The sequence below is a fragment of the Myotis brandtii genome, unplaced genomic scaffold (assembly GCF_000412655.1).
Source record: "Myotis brandtii unplaced genomic scaffold, ASM41265v1 scaffold475, whole genome shotgun sequence".
Classification (NCBI taxonomy): domain Eukaryota; kingdom Metazoa; phylum Chordata; class Mammalia; order Chiroptera; family Vespertilionidae; genus Myotis; species Myotis brandtii.
The window spans coordinates 3,323,264-3,331,228 of NW_005368148.1; the positions used below are offsets into that span (position 1 = coordinate 3,323,264).

General features: G+C 43.6%; 1 long non-coding RNA gene across 1 annotated transcript; it reads left to right on the top strand.

Annotated features, from left to right (window-relative positions):
* The first annotated feature begins 576 nt into the window (after window positions 1-576).
* Window positions 577-2,766, top strand: LOC106727759. Its single transcript, XR_001364000.1, has 2 exons — window positions 577-1,120; window positions 2,147-2,766. It is a non-coding gene; the product is annotated as an uncharacterized LOC106727759 (long non-coding RNA).
* Window positions 2,767-7,965: the final 5,199 nt, after the last annotated feature.

Genomic DNA, 7,965 nt, shown 5'->3' on the forward strand with positions numbered 1-7,965 from the left:
TTTCTGGTTTGCAAATTTCTGGATGTAGTTGAAAAGGACAATACATTTCAAAAATAGAATAATGGTCATTCTCAGGCAGGAGAATTCTCCTTTAGAGACTGAGAAGGTTTAATATGCTAAATTTAAATAAGGAAAAATTAACTGGTGAATAGGACGAATGCCTGAACATTATGAAATAAACAAGATTTGAAACATAGACAATCCTATTTTACAGTTACAAGTTATTTTTAAAATCATTATAAAGACTTAATAATAAAATATAGTATCTGACAGTAAGTCCATAAGAATACATTAATAATAAGACACATCTTAATAACAGTCTTCCTCCTATAGTCATAATTAACTAGTTAATATTAATATAGGGAGAGAGCAAAGAGGAGGCCAGACATTACAAGCATGGTCATCTGGGTAGCTTCACCAGGAAGCTACATCTTCATGCTCCCCAGGGAATCACAGGTCCATTCTCTGCAGATCACTGGGGGAAGGGATCGAACAAAGGGGGAGATGGGCACATATGCAGTGAAGTCCGGGTGACTAGGGAAGGTGCTTGTCTGTCAGAACAATGGATAAGGTAGGGGCTATTCCCCATCAGAAATTCATGAAATCTTGGAAAGTTAAAATCCCCAGATGAAGGGTTTACTCTCTCTTGTTCTCTTGCTCCTCTCTTGCTTTGTGACCAGCACACACCCATGCATTTGCTTGTTCTCTCTACATAGCCATGTGGCCTTAGGCAGCCACATGGTCCATATCCATGCAGACTTCACACACAGGATGCTAGACTGGACTGTATTTTAATATGAAGCAGAAATTATGGGCAATGGCCTTAATTCTACCCCTGCTGAAGACAAGATTGGACTTCTTCCATAGCAACACAGGCAGAGATGGGACCTTGGAGGGGAACCCCTCTTAATTTTACATCATCAATAAAGCTTTCCAAGGAACCCCATCTTCCCATTGGAGCTTCAGGAAACTCTTTTCCTCATGGCACCCCAAGAACTCCACTTCCATCAATAACACTCTTACTTGTTTCAACAGGTGATACAGGAAAAGAGTGGTCCTATGAGCTATAGCAGCCAATGAATGGCCTGGGATTGCACACTGGGAGGCAGCCAGGACCAAGGTACTATGTCCAGAAAATAAATTTTAGATCAGATTATTTATGGCTTAGAGCTGGGTCAATGAGGTAGGGTTTTTTTTTTTCCCCCTTTAGAAAGTATACTGTTTATATCTATTAACTTTCTTCCAGTTCCCTGGCTTCATGAAATTTATGTTAAAAATTTGACATATTCCCAAATTAATTTTTAAGTACCATGATCTTTGTTTATAGACATCCTTTTCCTCTAGGGTTTCCTGGAATATAAAACTGGTAAATCTTGTAAGAAATGAAAAACATTTAAGCAAACTTAAGTAGCAAACATCCATCCATAAAAGAAAACTCAAGCTATTGTATTTAGAAAAGATAACATTTCAAACCTAGGTCTGACAACGTGAGGTTTTTCTGAGGTTTTCTTTCTTCCTTCCTTCCTTCTTTTCTTTCTTTCTTTTAAAAATATTTTTATTGATTTCAGAGAGGGAGAGAGAGATAGAAACATCAATGATGAGAGAGAATCATTGATTGGCTGCCTTCTGCACACCCTACACTGGGGATAGAGCCTGCAACCTGGGCATGTGCCCTGACTGGGAATCGAAACATGACCTCCTGGTTCATAGGTCAATGCTTAACCACTGAGCCACACCAGCCGGACCTGTGGTATTCTTTCTGATGTTCCTACAAGACAGAAAATCTAAATCACAAGGAGAGTATCTTTCTAACTTATTTTTTAATCCTAAAGCATTGTTAATAAGAAACTTATAACTGGGCAGGGTCTAGAACTGCTTTATTGTATTATTAAGTGGAATCATGGAATTAAATTGTGGCCCACGATTGGGACACTAAGGTTAGTTTTTTAAAAATTAAGTATAAATTAAAGATGCTACATTAATGTGATTGAAAAATAAAAAAGCATGAAATAACAGCATCACATACGATGTGAGCTTTGGCCCTTGAAGCTGTGTAACCTGGCTGTCCTGTAAAAGTCACCTTCCCATCTGGCCTCCCAGCTATATCACTTTCTTGTATATTAATAAGGAGAATCTTTAAACACAGAGGTGAAGAGGAGGAAAATGGGAATAGGAAGAAAGAAAATGGCAAGAAAGAGGACAGGAGAAAGGTAAGTAGAAGGATGGGTAGAACAGAAATGTCTTTGTTTATTCTGGTCGCTATCACAAAATACCATGGGTGGCATTAAACAACTGGAATTTATTTCTCACGAGTTTGGAGGCTAAAATCTGAGATCAAGGTGTTTGCATCAACAGTTTCTCTGTCTAGTGAGGGCCTCCTATGGAGTGGGGGAAGGGGTGCTAATCCCATTCCTGAGGGCTCTGCCCCATGACTTAATCACCTCCTAAAGGCCCCATCTCCAAATATCATCACCTTGGGGGTTAAGTTTCAACATAAGAATTGGGGGAAGCAGGGGGCACAAACCTTCAAACCATAGTAGAGGGGGGAAGACAGGTTTTAAACAAAGGATTAGCAACTTTCTCCTAGCCCTCTCTTGCAATTGTCCTTTGTTTGTATGTACATTTGTAAATGAATAGAAGAGGAAGAAATGGAAAGAGGAAAAGAAAAAAGAAAAAAAGTCATTAATCTGGGGACAGGTGGTGGTGAGCCCCTGGGAATTTTAAAGCACATGCATGTATTACAAGAATAAACTTCTCTGTATTGCTGCTGCTTCTCATATCGCTTTTCTCTAGTGTTAACCAATTATATTTTACTATTTCGAGATTTAGGTTTTGGGAAAAAATTCAGAGCCAATAGGCACAAACTATTCGTGTAAGAAAGGGAAGCAGGGATGCGGGCCTATACCCACTCCCGCCCCTCTCCCTTGCCCCCATACCAGAAACAAACTAACCTTTCTCCAGCACAGATTGGCCTGAAGGACTCTAGAATTAAATTTTCGGCACTGACCTGCTCCCACTGCAAATAGATGAACTGATTTTGCTGAAGATGCTTTATCTGTGCTTGGCACCATTTTTATTGACTTCAACTCTTCAGCAGGTGGCAGTGTTCCCCTCCATTCCCAGTGGCCTTGGTGTTCCCTTCTTTTCAAAAGAATATGGTCCCTTCTCTTTTATTCAGTCCACATACAGTGGCTAACTCCTTTACATCCTGGTTTGGAAGATATTCTCCAAATGATCATAGGAACCGAGGAGGAGAAATTTGCAACATGCAGCAATTTATGTTTTCATTTTTGATCCTTGAGGCTAATTTCAGGACAGTTAAAGGCAGAGTGTAAACACCAGTAAATATATTGTTTACTTGTCCCTGGCTTTCCCTACTCCCTATTTATTGTCTCTCACTTAGTCAGTCTTCTTGTTCCCTTCAATCACCCCTGTCAAGTCTTGAAATTGCCATTAAAAGCCATGCCTCGTCAATTTTTTCTCTAACTTATTTAGGTTTCTATAAATGTAATGTTTTCTTCCCAACTTTATTCACTGAAGAGATATCAGGAAATTTCCCAGGCTCCAATCCAGAATCCCTTTCTGAGTAACTGTGTAATCTAAACATGTAAACCCTTTGGACTTCAGTTTCTTCATTTGTAAAAAGGGATTAATGAACTAAAGGATCTTTGCGGTTTCTTGGATCATAAAGTAGTCTGCCATTGCCCTGAATGGTGGTGGTAGTTTGTGGCCCTATATGATTATTTCTGGAGGAAACTTTCTTTAAATAGTACAAAGAGTGAAGAGTAGATCTAGTGGAGACAGTTGATTTAGGGGGAGAGGGTACTCAGGGTAAGATACAACCTGTCTACTACTCAGCATCTCTACTAACTGGAATTTAGGGCAGATAGTCTTATCCTATATAATGAAAAGCTAATATGCAAATAGACCGGATGGCCGAACAACCGGTCTCAACATGCGCTAACCACCAGGGGGTGCACGTGGAACATGGCGGGCATCGGCCACCGTGGGATGGCGGAGCAGGTGAGTGGGGGCACCCAGACCAAGGCGGGGAACCAGTTGCTGTCATCGGGGCGATCCTCTGGTGGTTACTAAAAATTCTTTGCTCCTGCGTACTGTGGTCCTGTCCGGCACTTGCACCCACTGCTGGCACCAGCCCCACTTGCACCCGTAGCCCATGCTGGAGCTGCCACTCGCACCCGCTGCCGGTGCCCGCTGCTGGCGTCCCGTGCCGGTCCTGATCGCTTGGCGCCATCAGCGGGTGCAAGTGGCTGCCAGCCTAATTGCCCCTGAGGGCTTCTCCACCTCCCCCTGCTCCTGAGGGACAATAGGGGTAGCAGCTGCCGCTTGCACCCATTGACAGTGCCGGCCCCACTGGCACCTACTGCTGGCGCTGGCCCCAATCTCTCTGTGCCATCAGTGCGTGGGAGCGGCAGTAGCAGCAGGGCTGCAGGCAGACAAGAGACCAGGGGGGCCGGCCGTGGTGGGAGGGGCTGGGCAGGGGCGTGGAGGATGGGCTGAGACCCACCCCTGTGCCCACCCCAGCCTCACTGCCCACAGTTCCTTTTAAGGTGCATGAATTCGTGCCCCTGAGCCCCTAGTGTAATTCTATGGTGCAGGAGACACCAAGCAGTTCTTTAGCCTTAAATGCTGGAAATTCCTTAGTGTGCTCATTTATTTAATAATGGTATAAGAGTTGAGCTCTCATCCTGGTTTACTTGATATTCTTTTGATAATTGTCATTTATTTGTTTTTAGCATTGATTCTACTAGATGAAATCAGTTTTTTATCTTAAGAAAATAATAAGTGATCATAGTAGAGAACTTTCAAACCATACAGAAAGCAATATATGAGAAGAGAAATTTCTTTCTGAAGCCCTCCCTTCCCATCCTGAGGTAACCCATGCTATCTTCTCTCTCATTTATTCTTCCAGATATTTCCCATGTATTTATGCAAAACACATATCGTATACACACATATGTATTCTCACTGTTGTTTTATTTCACTATTTTAATGAAGCCTTTTTGTGACATATACTAATCCTAGGTAGAATTATATATGTAAAATAGATGAGTGAGCAAATGAAAAAAATTACAGGATTAAGAAACAATAAATAATAAACTGAAAGCATTCTATTGCCAATCAAGTTGTCAACTGATAGTGATGATCCTTAAATGCTAGAGAGTCTGGGCTGAATTGACCGTGGGAAAATTATGTTTGAATAGTCATTGATAGGGGAAAGGGCTACAGTCATGGTGGTAGATGACCAGCAGTAATTCCTCCATCTTGCTACATGCTCCATCCAAGAGATGAAGCCTGTTTTTTCTCCTTGGAATCTTGACAGACTCTGTTGTTTGGATTGGTCAATAGAATGAGGCAAAAATGATGCTATTACAGTTCTGGGCCTAGACCTGGAGACTAGTTTTTGGTCTCTTGGAAGATAATAATCATGTAAAGAGGTTTGGCTACCTTGCTGAAGAGAAAGGCCTGATAGGGGCGATGCGCTTCTGGAGGAAAAGAGACTAAAGAAGGAGATAGGTTTAGCCAGCTTCTAGGTAACCCCATCATTCCAGCTGAGGCACTAGCAGGGGTGGGCAAACTTTTTGACTCGAGGGCCACAATGGGTTCTTAAACTGGACCGGAGGGCCAGAACAAAAGCATGGATGGAGTGTTTGTGTGAACTAATATAAATTCAAAGTAAACATCATTACATAAAAGGGTACGGTTTTTTTTTTTTTTTAGTTTTATTCATTTCAAACGGGCCGGATCCGGCCCGAGGGCCGTAGTTTGCCCACGGCTGGGCACTAGCCATGTGACTGAGGTCATGTTGAGTCCTCCAGCCCAAGTCAAGCCAACCCCAACCAACACTACATGAAGCAGAGATAAGCTGTCACTACTGTGTCCTGTCTGTATTATAGAACGGTGAGCAAGGAAATGGCTGTTGCTCTTCTAAGCTGCTACATAGACTAATTATCAAAATGAGGAAATTAACATAAGGTACAGACAAGCAGATATTTGCCATTGAATTTTAAAAATCATTTTTTAAAAAAACTCTCTGTACATTATAGATAGGGTTAGCTATAAAGAGGTTTCAGCCTTCCCACTTGGGTAAGGAGATTTATTGGGTAGAAGAAAAAAGAAGAAAAACAAAATTTGAAAAAGGATACATCAATATTATCCTTTAGGAATCTGCTTAACTGGGAAGGGGAGGAGGTTTTTATTCAGCAACTTCTAATAACTACCTGATATTGCTGTCAGGCTGACCAAATATCTGCCAACATTGGTGATCCTTTCATTCATCCCTAGAGAAAAGTAGAGAGACCCAATGCTTAGAGTAGCAGCAAAACTACTTCCCATTTTCTCCCTTTAGCTGATGGAAGTGCTTGGTGGGGATTGAAAAGAATCCTCTCTCCTCAAGCCTAACTCCAACAGGGCAGAAACGAAGCCATTTTCTTCCCAGGTGTGGATTTCAGAACTGCTTAGATGCTGGAAAAGTAATCCTCACAATGAGTAGGCTCCAGGGTCTCTGGGGACAAGCTCAGCATCCTGAGAAACTGACATGGAAAATTTTACTCCTCCCCAATCCACTTCCCTTCATTTAACTTCATCTTCACTTTGACCACCAAGCAGTGGTGGATATTCAATTGAGCACAGCTCAGGTTCTTACAATGAAATCTAGTGGAACATCTAGAAACCAGGGACTCTTTGTCCTTGGTTATTTGTAAAATAAAGAATTCTCTAGCTCACACTAGGCTGCATGAACAGGATTTTCATCTTTGGAAACCAAAGTAGGAGTAGCCCTTTCTCCTACTCTTTCCAGGTTGCTCTCCATTTTCTTCCAACTTACGATCCTTGTCTCCCTCAGGCCCAGCAGGACCATGCACAAAATCAGCTTCCAGGAAATACCAACATTGAAGGTTCAGCAGGATGCTAATTCCTGTAGTCCCATCTTAAAAGGATGTTGTATTTAAATTACAAGATTTATGGAGCCTCAGAGATCGCTAAGAACATTGTAAGGTTTAATTAGTAGTCTCGGAGTTAGGTAATGGCCTGTGGCTTCTAAGCTAGGTCTCTTGAGGTTTCTAGTCTTCAGGGGCTGCTTGCAACTATGATGTGCTCATATACAATCTCCTTTCTCATATGCTGAATAAATCCTCTTTAGACCTTCCTAGGCGTCAACTCCCAATTACTGCAATACACATGATCTCTGATCTCCCAGTGCCCCTCAGCCTAAATCTTAACACAGTGTTTGACTCCAATTGTCTCCTTGAGTTCTACTTCCCAGGGGAAAGAAAAGGAGGACATTCTTAGATTGGTGTTGACTGATGCCTATTTTCTCCAAGCAGAAGGTGGACGACTCGTCTTGCAGCTGATCAAGGTCCCGGTAAAAAGCGCTCCAGTTCTCAGCCTTTCAGAACCAGCTCCCTCACAGGGATAGGTCAACTAATGGGGCTGTAAGCAGACTTGACAGGTTTGTTCTGGGCTGACGGCCATTGACTAGGTTCTCCGACCAGATAAGTCACTTGCCACTCGCCGAGTTTACAGTAGGTGGGGCGCGCTCACCAGCTCAGGGTCAGTGACTGGAAGTCTGTTGCAACCTCGGTGTATCCCAGTAGCAGCAGGCCGCTGCAGAAGTTCCCCTCCCGCCCCTGGAGCACGGCACCAGGAAGGTTCGCCCTAAGGGGCAGGACACTAGCGAGGAAGAGACGCAGATCCCCCCCGGGGCACAGCCCCTTCTCCCGCGGTAGGGACTGCGCAGTGTGAGCCGATCCAGAGCTAGGAGGGTGGGAGCAGCCTGGGAACGCTCGTCCGAGGTCTGCAAGGAGCAGCGGCGGCAGCCAGCGGCGCGGGGAGGCGGGGGCACGTGCTTGGATGTGGGTGCTTGTGTAACCAGCTTCCCAGTCGTCAGCCCCCGCAGAGCTCCGGTGGGAGGCTCTCCCGAGCGAGTTTTCCCCTCGCGAACCG